We start from the raw sequence: 13,823 nt of genomic DNA, 5'->3' as shown, positions 1-13,823 counted from the left end.
ACTTGGCTCGCCAGCTATATAAAACGATCACAAACGAGTTCGTGATGAGGCGAACCAAGCTGTCATGAGCTGCTGTTCGGTTCGTTTAGCAGCCCTAAATCATAGCTTGCACTTTTATCATGGTTTAATAACCTTGAAAAAGTGTTTTAATTGTGATTTATGATCACAGGATTTTTGATAAACGTGGCATTATAAACATGCCCTAATTACATTTTGTTCTGAATCATCTGGTAGACATGTCACTTCAGGGTATGTTTGATCGTGCATCACGCGGGACGAGTTAGCCTCTTATATCAAGTTTTTTAACAAACATGGGACGCTGTAGACGCACGGAACACAGTCCTCCGCCTCCAGCTTTCGGTGTAAATAGAGTTTAACTAAATAGTGTTTCACCCAACCCCCTGTTACAAAATGAACAGCCACACAAGGGGAACGCAGTTAACAGAAAAAAAGAAGTAAAAGGCCTCGACGGGGGCGCCCTCCCATCCTCCGTCTCTCACCTCGACACTCTCTCCCTCTCTCACCCCCGACCTCAACTCCCATCTCGCCTCTCTCACCCTCGACTCCAATGGTCCCTCCTGGGAACCTCCCTCTGTCTGGTCCCTCCGGTGAACCTCTCTCCGCCGTTGTTTTATGTTTCAATTTTTTTCAACTCTCACTATTGCTGCATTTCTTCTAGCATTCGCTCCAGTCACTCTGGTGGGTCGACCAGCGGAGGGGCTGGCTTCACCTCCTCTGCAACTCGTAACGTCGGCAGCAAGGGAGCCAAATCCGTCGACCATAAGGGAGACAGATTCCATCCACTCTTCGGTAGAGTCATTCCCTTCACTACCTGACGCCGGTAGCAGGGCCTTCCTGCTTCCTGTGACGCGGCCTCACACTGGAGGCACAACCGGTCAGTGATGATCGATCGTCTGATGCCTGCAACACTGGTGTACGGAGGGCTGCTTTACGTCTTGGTGGTCGAGAGAAACCAGTCGGATTGATTCCTCTCCTGAGGGTCACGATCATCTATCTTCGGTGATCTCTCTCTCTCTTTCTATACACCTGCTTCACCAATAGAGAGAAACCCTCGCACTGTTCCCCTTTCTCTCAAACCCCACATGCTATACCTCCATCGTTTCCCTTCCCTCACATAAACCATACATGCTTCTCAAGCCATGGGACCCCTGATCACCTTTAAATCAGACCCATCTCTCAAACCCTCCCTTATTTTTGGTTTTTTATTTTTTTTCCTGCACTAAAATGCATTGCCATGATCAAATCGTGTTTTTCTGGTTTATGCTTCTTTCCTAGATTAATAACACAATATTCTCCTTGGATTCTTCCATGAATACAGACTATAGAGGTAAGTTTAGGACTTTTGAAACGATACATCATGTTAGGGTTTTAAGTGGATCTTTTTTAGCTCAAAATTCATTTTGGCTTTGTGGTGATTAGCTTATTTCGTATTTTTGTCCTCTCATTTTCAAAACCATGTTTTAGCAATGCTAAAAACTGATTTTCCATCCCAATGCAAGGCTCTCATGCATAGGCTAACTTGCAAACCGAGTGGTCATCTTGTCGAAGCTCTAATAGAGGCCAATACATCATATTAGTGCCCTTCTAATAATCAGCCTTGTCGTTCATCCAATCTAAAAGGAAGATCATCTAACTTTGGTTGCTTTGCTAGTCAGTGGAGGACAACTGCACATTCTTGCTGGTCTGGAGGCACAAGTATTAGTCATAAGAGGACACAAGCCCTCCATTTTTCTACACTAATTAGTGTTCAATTTTGGGAAGCTTATCTACTGGTGGATGGATAATGTGAGATCCGTTTTCTGCATATCAATTTTCTGTTGCTAATCATGGCGGGGGCCTTACAGTCTTGGCTTCATAATCAGTCAATATTATTTACTATTGGAGATTCCTAATTTATTTTTTTGCCCTTTTTTTGCTATAAAAACCATGATAAGTAATGACCTTGAGGCTTAAGTTCTTTTCTTTACTATATACTAATGGAGATCCTGCTGCATCTGTGCGTCCTATCAGTATCGAAGCACAACCTGGTTTGGAAAATTTAGACTTGAAATATATGATGTTTTATTACCGGGTGAATAAAGTGTGAAAATCTCTATAAAAAGAGATTTTGTGTATAAACACAATACTATAAACACAAAGTGTGCACAAAGGCATAAAAGGAGAACTCTTACAAGTGCACAAAGGCACAAATACAAATGCACAAACATAAAAAAAAATATCAACTTCAATATCTTGGGTCCCAAAAAGAGGCTTTACAAAAGTGTAAGTTACAAGGGGGTAACACCCCATATTTATAATACAAGGGAGAGAGGGAATGAGGGAGTGTTGGGCTCCCAACGGCTCTAAATAGAGTTGTTGGGAGTCCACCAGCTCTCTCTACTTTATGCTTTTTGACTTTGGTCAAAAAAGCATAAAGCCAAATAAGTCCAAAAATAAACTAAAAAAGAAAAAGAAACCTAACCTAGTTAAATAAACTAACCTAATCCTAACTAAACTTAAAAGTAAACTAAAACTATGAGATTACACATTAAATTATGTTACATTATTTAAGACCCCCCTCAAACTTAGGGTGACATAACGGAAAGTTTGCCAAGAAGGGAGTTAAATCTTAGAGAGCACAATGCTTTGGTGAAGAAGTCTGCTAGTTGGTATTCTGATGTAACATATGGAAGGTCTATAGTTTTTCTTAAATATTCTTCACGAACATAGTGGCAGTCCATCTCCATGTGCTTCGTGCACTCATGAAATGTGTGATTTTTGGCAATGTAAATTGCACTTTTATTATCACAACATAGTTTTGTGGGCCCTTGAACTTGAATATTCATATCTTTCAGCAAGTTGCGAATCCAAACAATCTCCATGGTAGTAGATGTCATGACTCTATATTCGGCTTCTGTGGATGAAAGTGAGACCTTATGTTGTTTCTTGCATCTCCAAGAAATTAAAGATTCTCCTAAAAAATACAAAAAGCAATAGTGGAGTGACGGTTATTTGGGTCACCTCCCCAATCAAAGTCAGTATAAGCAATTAAATTCAATTAAGAAGAAGAAGATGAAAATACCCCATTGTTTACTGTACCCTTTATGTATTTGATGATGCGGAGAATGACGCTCATATGAACTGTAGTAGGTGCATGTTAAAACTGACTAGCAATATGTATTGCATGAGAAATATCAGGCCTCGTAATGCTGAGATACGTTAAAGATCCAACCAGTTGCCGGTAAGGTGTGGGATCTTTTAGGAGAATCCCATTATCAATCTTCATATTTGAACCTACTATTTCAGGAGTTTCACAGACCTTGTCATCTGTGATTCTTGATCTGTCAAGAATCTCACAAACAAGTTTAGTTTGAGACATAAAATAGTCTCTGTGAGAATAGGCAACCTCAATTCCCCAAAAATATGTCAGAAATCTTTAGTCTGACATTTCAAATCTTGAAGTCAGGATAGATTTAATGCTCTTGATTCATTTGACATCATCACATGTTATTAACATAGCATCAACATATAACAGTAATATAACAATCTCTGCATCAGATTTCTTAACAAACAATGCAGTGTTAGTATAGCATGAAGTAAAACCATTTTCAATCATTACATTGTTAAACCTATCGTGCCAAGCCTTGGGAGCTTGTTTCAAGCCATAAAGAACTTTACGAAAACAAAGAACTTTATTTTTAGGAATTTTCATATCAGGTGGAATATCCATGTAGACTTCTTCATTAAGATCACCATTTAGAAATGCATTTTTGACATCCATTTGGTAAATATTCTATTTTCTAATGGAAGCAATGGTGATGAGACATCTGACAGTAACCATACGAGCTACTGGAGCAAATGTCTCTTCATAGTCAATCTTGTATTCTTGACTATACCTTTTAGCTACAAGATGAGCTTTATACCTCTCAAGAGATCCATCACTCTTGGTTTTGACTTTGAACACCCATCGACATCCTATATTTTTCTTTCCACTGGGAAGCGTTTGAAATTCCCAAGTATTGGCTTTCCTAAGCGCTTTGAGTTCACTCTCCATGGCTTCTCTTCATTCAATACATCATTTGGCATCTTTAAAAAATTTTGGTTCAAAATATAAGTGAATGACACTTAAGCGGGCCCGATATTTAGAAGAGAAAGAATCAAAAGATACGAATCTAGATGGAGTTCTTCTAGTTCTCTCGGTTCTTTCAGGGTTTGAATCATGTGGGGGGATAGATTCGCTAGGTTCACTATATTACTCAATAGCACTTGTAAATGTGCGTCTATCTCTATGAGTACAGGTGATAGGGTCTCTAGTTATATTTTCTTCTTGAGAGGTAGTAGGGTTAGAGTTATTGTTGATTTCAACCACTTCATTGTCACTGTTATATGTTGATTCATCATCAATAAAGATATCATCATCTTTAAATAAAAGATCAAAGAGAAAGAAATAGTCGACATTTTCTAAATGAGATTCATTCTTTTCAAAACCACTATCATTTTTCAAAAATGTTACATTCCTTGAGACATATAACTTATCATTTTTAGTATCATAACATCGAAACCTTTTTTGAGTTTCGGAGTAGCCAAGAAAAGCACAAGGAATGACTTTAGGTGAGAGTTTATCATTCTTATCTGTAAGGACAAAGCACTTACAACAAAAAACTCTCAATCTATTATAATCAGGGTTTTTTTCGTATAGAGTTTCGAAATGAGAGATTTTATCTAAATTTTTGGATGGAAGACTATTAATAAGATAAACTGAAGCAAGAGCCGCTTCGGCCCAATTTTTTTTTGGAATACTTTGAGAAATAAGAAGAGTTCTAGTGGTTTCAATGATATGTCTATGCTTCCTTTCGGCTAACCCATTTTGTTGTGGAGTCTTAGGACACGATCTTTGATGGACAATACCATAGTCTTCAAGATATTTCTTAAATTCATTAGAAAGATATTCGCCTCCGGAATCGGTTCTAAAAATATTTAAATTACTATTGAATTGATTCTTAATTATTATATGATATGATTTAAAACATGAAAACACTTTGTGCTTATGTTTAAGGAAATATATTCAACAATATCGAGAAAAATCATCCACAAAAATCACATAATAGGCAAAGCCTCTCTTGTATATGACGGGTGCTGGTCCCCAAACATCCGAATGAGCAATTTCAAAAGGTTTTGTGGTAAACATAGATTTTTGTTCAAAAGGCATACTTCTCATTTTTCCAAGAATACAATCATTACAAGAGAAAGTACTTTTACAAAGATTTTTAATAAACTGCAAATAGGATAACTTGGTGATGTTGGGATGACTAAGTCTTTTGTGTCAAACATTTATGTCTTTATGTTGGGCCACATTACAAAAAGGGGTTTTAGGGATTTGGAGAGAATCCACATAGTACAAGTCTCCCTTCCTAGAGCCTTTCCCAATCAACTTCTCGGACTGGTGATCCTGTATTAAACACTTATTAGATGAAAATTGAACGTCATATCCAAGGTCTGAGAGTTGAGAGACAGAAAGTAAGTTCAAATTCAATTTAGGTATAAATTTAATTTTGGGAATAAAGAAATTTTGAGTTTCAAAGTTTTCAATCCCCTTAATTTCAAGAGAAGTGCCATCCGCGGTTAAAATAAAAGATGGTGATAAACTTTTAGAATATTCGAAAAGAGAAGAGATGTTTGGAGACATATGAAAAGATGCACCTGAATATAAAAGCCAAGAAGTTTTATCTGGAGGAGGAGTGGATACAGCGGCACCGAAAATAGCTCCCTTAAGAAGAGGTTGAAGAGCTTTCATAATTTGATTTAGAGAGAGAGCTTCACTTGTAGATTCCTCTTTTTGTGGTTGAGATGTGGTTGCCATTGCAAGTAGCTTCTTTCATTTAGGACAAACCGGTTTGATGTGACCGGGTTCATTGCAAAAGTAACACACAATTTTGCTATTGTCTCTTCTTTCGCCTTGACCACCATTGTATCCTTGATTTTGGTTTTTAAAGTGAGGAGGTTTATATGTCCTGGGCCTAGACACATCATTAACTCCATCACATTTATCTTGATTTGTGGGCATTGCAAGAACACTTGGATTTTGCTTGCTAATGCCCATACGAGTTTTCTCTCCACTTAACTTGGTAATAACATCTTTAATGGAAGGAGATGTGAAAGAAGATAGAAAAGAGGATCAAATTTGAGTCGAAGACCATTTAGGAAGTTAAAGAAGTGATCTTCTTCTAATTGCTTGTATCTAAGTTCAATAGCTTCGCTACTCCACTTGAGCTATGGCAAGCTTATCCCAAATAGAGGATAATTCAGCAAAGTACTCACGAGTAAACATCTCATTTTTGTTGTAGGGTCAAGGCCCTCTTTTGAAGATAGTACTTGTGAGATAAGTCTCATGAAGTATACATCTTCTTAAGATAATGTCAAGTTTCAGAGGCTTTCTTGAATTTGATGATGTTGACATTGATCTTGGTTTCAACGGATGAGAAGATCCAAAATAGGATCTTGAAGTTTCTCATTTCTCATTCTTCATGTTTCTTTGAATATTCTTCAAGAGCCTTTTGTCTTTCTTTTCCTTCAAGAATTTTGATTTCTCCTCTTTCAACCATCGTAATTTTTTATTCGGGTTTCGTTATGGAACCTTGAACATATCCCCAAAGCCCCTTTCCTTTAATATGAGCTTTCATATTTCTAGCCCATACATGATAATTGAAACCATTAAACTTAAAGCCAAAAGAGAAATGAGAGTCTTTTTCACCCATTAGAGAGATAAGATGAAGGAGAAAAATACGTATCACAAAGAGATTTTAACTCTTACTTGTTGCAGTAATCTTCTAAAATATTTGATGAAGAGAAGTCTTCACGCCAATCTCGAAAAAATTGAAGGCACACTTTTCGAGGCACTCGATAGTGTGAAGAATCATAAGATTTTTCTTTCTAAGCAACCTTGCTCTGATACCATGTGAAAATCTCTATAAAAAGAGATTTTGTGTATAAATACAATACTAGAAACACAAAGTGTGCACAAAGGCATAAAAGGAGAACTCTCACAAGTGCACAAAGGCATGGATAAAAATGCACAAACATAAAAAAAAAAATATCAACTTCAATATCTTGGGTCCCAAAAGGGGGCTTTACAAAAGTGTAAGTTACAAGGGGGTAACACCCCATATTTCTAATATAAGGGAGAGAGGGAATGAGGGAGTGTCAGCTCTCTCTACTTTATGCTTTTTGACTTTGGTCAAAAAAGCATAAAGCCAAATAAATCCAAAAATAAACTAAAAAAGAAAAAGAAACCTAACCTAGTTAAATAAACTAACCTAATCCTAACTAAACTTAAAAGTAAACTAAAACTATGAGATTACATATTAAATTATGTTACATTATTTAACATGAAGCAATGAGTTTCTCTTTAGATATGCAGCTGCACTTTTTGGGCATGTACAAGACATGCCTTCAAAATATTGGAGCTAATGATTGCAACATTGGGCTCTTACCATATGATGTATGGGCTTTAGAAAACTGAATGCATTGATTCTAAAGGAGAGTTCCTTTGATGAACATGTATTCTGACATCTGATTCGTGGTTGTGAGCTTCTTAAGAGCTTGAAGTTTGACAGATGCAGTGACTCGATGTTAGGTCCCCCCCCCCCCCCTTTGGAGTGGTTCAATCGTAGAAAGTTGGGATACAACAATCTAGATTCTATTGTACTTGGTTACGGTTGTGATTATTACGAAGATGGTGGTACCAATGACAGATTTACTTCAAGTTAAATAGTATTAGCTTGTGCTTTGTTCCTGCCCAAAATTTTGGCCATGTATCAGCTCACAAGGCTTCCAGGCAAGAACTTGCCTTTCTGTTTGTTTAATTAAATTGCAAAATTTGTTCTTTACATTTTTTGTTGAATCTACCAATATCTCTATTGCATGTTGATCTGCCAAGATAGGTCAGTATCCCGATTTTTCATGTAACTGAGGAAACTGTATAGAAAGGCATACCCTATCGGCTCATTTAGACGAAGGAAACCATATCACTTCATCTGTTTAGCATTTATTCTTTGAAAGAAGATGACAAACATTTTCTTTTAGCTGCTTTGAACCCATGTAGCAAGTGCCATTTCTTTGTTCAATTATCAGCTGCAGTCAATACCTATTTGAGACCGAATTCAAGCTCCAATGCTTAAAGAAGCAAACATCTAATCTAGTTTTTCTAGAATCCGTTGGACCTCCCACCTCATCTGAAACCAAAATTTTACCTAAATGGTTCAGGGCATGGCTCATGGATCATGGGATAAAAAGTTGCAACACTCTGCTCAGATCTGTTAATTCTCTAGTTTGTCATACTTGTTAGGGAGTTGCTGATTGAAGTGTAGTCAAATTTATTAGCAGTTCCTCTATACAATGCATTGAGGATAAAGTTCTGCAACACAAGTATAACAAATTGTAAAGCTCTACCTGCTAAGAGCCATTGTTGTGAGACAATGCCTTAAAAATTGAAGATCCAATATTTGTTGCAATCTCATTCACATTCTTTGATTTGCAGGCTATTGGGGCCATAAATGTGATTATTAGATGTGAAGGGAAGCTGCCTCAGGCGTCAATTAATAAGACTCCTAGCTCTAAATCAATAGAGATTCTAAACAGCTTATGTAGAGATCCAAGTAATGTGGTATTTCTTGTTAGTGCCAAGGACAAAAATACTCAGTGAATGGTTTTCTCCTTGTGAAAGGCTTGGAGTTGCTGCAGAACACGCATACAGAACACAAATACTTTCTAAGGTACTTACCTTTCAATATTTTTTGCCTCGTTTGTTTGTTTTTGTTTTGAGGACTTCAACTATAATATTGCATGTACATGCCCGATTACCTCTTCATGATCGTTGAAGCATTGTTTAGTATTTTTTATTGATCTTCTTGTGTAATATTATGTTATACTTGTTTTCAGGTTATTTTCATCTCTTGATGCATATGTTATACTTGTTTTCAGGTTGAAGCCTGATGCAGAATGGAAAACATGTGTGCCTGTGATAGACTGTGATTAGAAACAAATTGCAGAGCCTGTGATGAAGTTATACATTGAAAGTCTTCTTGGTGTCCTCTACATTTACAATAATATATTGCTTGTTCTAAACAGAATCACCAAATCATTCGGAGGTGTTATCATCTCATCCACGATGATGTAAATTATGTACTTTTCCCTAGGAATAGAAGGTTTTGGAGACTTTTACTGTGTCAAAGACAAAATCCTTTAGTATAGCTTTATCAGTTTTCCAGAGAAGTGTTGATAGAACTTTGCAAGTTTAATTCTTTCAGTTAATCATTTGCCAAATGGAAAATTATTTGTGGTGGGCAAGGGGGGAAGTAGTACTCTTGGAGGTTCACATCCTTTGGTATAGCTTTATCAGTTTTCCAGAGAAGTGTTAATAGAACTTTGCAAGTTTAATTCTTTCAGTTAATCAATTGCCAAATGGAAAATTATTTGTGGTGGGCAAGGGGGGAAGTACTCTTGGAGGTTCACATCCGACACTGACACAGGTCTGTCAACGTGACACCTTTCAGACTGAATTGCAACATCCAAACTATAGTAGTGTTTTTATCACATTAAATCTATTGGTTTGGCGTAGTGGGATGGGGGCTAGACCTCCTTGTGCAGGAGGTCTAGAATCAAATCCCATGGGTGTTGCCTCCTTGCTCAAGCCGAAACAAGTTGACTCCTTGGGGGCGAAGGGTAAGCCTAAGGAGTTTTACACTATCAGAACAGTAACTGAGTATGGTAGTCTGAGTTGGCACAATTTATATCTGATCCTGAGGGCGATTTCTTCCTGTAATAAATCGAAAAATATTCTGTCTTCCATCTTCAAAAGCAGATTAACGCTATTGCCCATACAACCAATTTGTTTGTAACTCTAGGTTTTCAGCTTTAGTGTCTTATTCATGCGCAAAAGCATATTAGCCCTTCTTGAATAGAACTACACAATTTCAGTTTGTGTTTTGTGGTATCTATTGAGATTTTTTTTTGTGTTTTTGGATTTTGGCCACTGGGAATTGTGTGATTACAGTTTATCCCTTCATTGAGGCAATCGGTAAAGTGGGTTCTTTACCCTGTGGAAATGAATTAATCCCTTCATTGAGAACATGGGTAAAGTGGGTTCTTTACCCTGTGGCAATGAATTGAGATGCAAAGGCTTGAAAAATGACAAATGGCATTTGAATGGGCTGTGAGAGATGTTGATCATGAATGATGTAAGTGAAAATTTTAGAATAAATATACTTGGTCGAAAATCCAATTTGAGATTCATGTTGAGCTATATTCGGGGGCAAAAAACCAATTTGATATCCATATTCGGGTCAAAAATTCATATTCAGGGAAAATTCAAATTAGAGATCTATATTCGAGGCAAAAATCCAATTTGAGATTCATATTCGGAGCAAAAATCTAATTTGAGATCCATATTCTAGGCAAAAAATCATATTTAGGGCAAATATCCAATTTGAGATTCATATTCCGGGCAAAAATTCATGTTTGGGGCAAAAATCCAATTTGATATTTATATTCGGGACAAAAATTCATTTTTAAATCCATATTCACGTCAAAAAATCATGATTTTAGACATAATTTTGTATTTGGATTCATATTCGGGGCAAAAAATCATAATAAACTTGTTAAAACATGTAAAATGTTGGACAGATCGGATCATACCATCCAAAATAAAGTAATTTGACCCATTATCCATGATTGTTCAAGTTGTCCGCACATCATCATCAAACAATGAACATTTGAAACATAGCATTTGAGTACGGTTCTTAGACTTGGAATAGTTGTTACGAAATGAACAAAACTAATGTCCTGTTTCGTCTTTTTTGTTTATTTTGTCCAACCCTGGACAAGCCAATCGAACATACTCTCAAGGTGCATTTGAATTGCAGACAACGAAGAACAAAACAATGCATCCTCTTTGGTCGCGTTCACCTATATTTTAGTATGCATTGTCCTCCCCTGTCCAAGCATCATTATTTTTTTTGGCACCCGTGACTGTCTGTTCATCATTGTTCGATAGGGGTGTGTTTAACAGCCCATGCACGTGTCGCGTGTCATGTATGACAAAAAATACATGTTTTTTAACAAACATGGGATGTGGCAAATGCACCACATTTGTTATTTAGTGTAAATTATATTGCACATACCCCTTTGTTACGAAAATAACAAGGATAGGGAATGTTTAAAAAAAATAAACATTGTCGGGTGCATCAAGCTCGTTGATGCGTCTCTCTCCCTAGTGTTTGGGGAAGAAGTGAGGACGATGAGGAGAGACATCTCTATCTCTCGGCTTCCTTGTCCTCTCGACCCTCTTCCTTGCCTCCTACTGTTGGATCCTGGTATGGATCCAGTGTGACCAAATGGGTCTCACATGGAATCCAATGACCCACTTAGTGGGCCATTGAGATATACACCACCAGGATCATGGTGAGGCTCAGACTACAATGGATTCTTAGCATGTTTGGGAATCCAATGAGAGTTAGGTTGGATAACGGCTACCTAGGAGAGGTTAAAATCTCCAGCCCCCTGTCTCTGCAGGACAATCTGAAGAGAATCAATGATCCCCCTGATGCAAGTCGTAAATCACTTCCCTAAATCCTCCTCCTCGAGTCCTTCATTGCACACCCTGATCCTAATAAACCTACAGTGGTATCAGAGCCAGATTACTGTGTGCGTTGTGGTTACCCGGGGGGGACTCTCTTTGCCGAAAAAACCAGGAACAATCAGGAGGTGGTGTAGCCTAAAGTTATCGGCTGCAGAAGAGGGGAAGCCCTGTGTCAGAGTCAAGGTCTCCATCAGGTGGTCGTTGTTGTCAGCAACAGAGGAGGAGACCCCTGGACTCAGAGTCTATCTAGCCCCCCCCCCCCCCCTCTCATGCATCAATGCCTCTGTCGGGTGGTCATGCCAGTGTATAAAAAAAAGGGTTCGAAAGAAAACCTTCCTTTATCGATTCTCCGGTGGAGTAGGTGGCAGACTACCAGAGTTGTGTGGTGATGACGGAGGGTCTGCCACAACCTGGTGATCAGGCTCTCCAACATCAAAGACTCTCGCGTGGAGATCGACGCTGAGGAGGAGGTGTCGGGTCCCCCACACTACCGACGGATCGTCAACCCATTCTTCTAATCCTTATATGGGAGAAGCTCTTGCTGAACGATAACGACTCTGAGGAGATGGCCTTCTACGGTGTGCTGAAGGAGTGGTTCCTGACCATGGGGGCTCAGTCGTTCACCTGTTCGGCTACACCGGGTTGGGCAAACGGCGAGAGAAAAGCTGGACGTCTCGGAAGAGGCCAACTTTGCGCAAACCGCCCAACGATCGGATCGTCTTCGATGCACTCTACGATCTCCTCCGGAAGGATGCCCTAGATCAGCCACTAGGTGGAGCGCCTCTCTGACCTAGAGATACTGCAGGTGCTCGGCCTGCAACAACGACATCTCCGGCGAGCTCCAGCACCTCACCTCGATTCCGGCAAGCTCTGACGAGGTCGATTGGGATGTCGTTGCTTCCTCGCAAAAGCTGGAGGTAGGGAAGACCACGAGCAAGGCGAGGTTGATGTCGCCGGAGACAGCGAGCGACAAATCATCAGAGGGAGAAAGAGGGTGTAAGAGGCACTTTGCAGGTAGGCAATAGAGCAGAGGAGGCTGAGGATTGTTCGCGATTTGCCAGTTACCTTTACCACGACGGCGGTGGCAGTGGTGATAGGGAGGCTGAGGACTGTTCCCCATCGAGCGGTGCCGGAACCCTTGGTCGTGACAGCGGCCACAAAGAAATCTAAAAAAAAAATGCAATGAAGAGAAGAAGAACCTTTTTTTTGTCCCAGACGCATGGAACCTCTTGACTCTCTCCATCGCTCTCTCAAGCTCCAGCAAGTCCCCGCTCATATCTCTAGTTTCGGTGATGATACCTTCTTCAACCAGAACCCCTCATCATTGTCGTCCTCATTGTACCCCTAAGATGAGCTTGTCACAGGAGCTGACCAACATAGCATCCAGTGCTGCTGCTAAGAGGCAGCCATTGGGCTACCATCATTGATGGAAGGAAGTCGTTGAAACTGGTGCACCCGATACGCAATGTCATGGTTGCCCTCAAATGGCAGATACAGAGGCCATGGCAGAGGCATCGATGGTGGTGGCCACAGATATCCCCACCGGATGCTCGCCGGAAGCCTCTGGCCGGAAGATGGTGGAGAATCCCCATTTCATGGGGTGGTTGCACCGGTCGGCGGTTGCTGGATCTTCCAGCGAAGGCGGAGGTGGCAGCAAGGGTGACACCCGTCGCCTCCATTCCTCTTTCTCACTCTGTTTCCCCTTTCATAAAAGGGGAAACCCTAAGCGAGTTCCCTTTTTTTTTACAAAAAAGGGTAAACCTTTTTTTTTAATTAAAAAAAAATTGCATTAAGTTTTTAAGTAATTAGTTCGGTTATTTTTCTTACTTAGAGGGCTCACAAAATGTTTGATATTACATTTTGAGGCCTTTGTTATTTTTTTTTATAACAGAGGTTTTGTTTCTGATTTTTTTTTTCAGAAACAGGCCTGTCCACTGGTTGATATCTGAGACAGGGCCGTATTTTTCTGGTCTGTTCAAAACAACCCCAAAGTTTTTTTTTTTTAAATTATAGAAAAGCACCTATAATTTTCTGTTTAACTAAGAAAATTATGTTTTTGGTATTCTGGATTGTTGATTTTACCCAGAAATGTTTCTGACTTTTTTGATTTTGCAGAAAAGTGGTTCTGGTTAGCGGAATACCTCAGACAGGTTTGAATCCGGATTGGGTCAAGTTGTTCAGGTAGCTT

At 39.2% G+C, this 13,823-nt stretch overlaps 1 long non-coding RNA gene across 1 annotated transcript; it reads left to right on the top strand.

Moving 5' to 3' along the window:
- The first annotated feature begins 509 nt into the window (after positions 1–509).
- LOC149842887 (uncharacterized) lies at positions 510–9,266 on the top strand. The gene is made up of 4 exons (XR_016431097.1): positions 510–608; positions 680–1,020; positions 8,537–8,771; positions 8,980–9,266. It is a non-coding gene; the product is annotated as an uncharacterized LOC149842887 (long non-coding RNA).
- Positions 9,267–13,823: the final 4,557 nt, after the last annotated feature.

The sequence above is a fragment of the Nuphar pumila genome, chromosome 3 (assembly GCF_984573655.1).
Source record: "Nuphar pumila chromosome 3, dmNupPumi1.hap1.1, whole genome shotgun sequence".
Lineage (NCBI taxonomy): Eukaryota > Viridiplantae > Streptophyta > Magnoliopsida > Nymphaeales > Nymphaeaceae > Nuphar > Nuphar pumila.
Note: the sequence above shows the minus strand (reverse complement) of the source record. Positions and strands in the feature narration are given on the sequence as shown.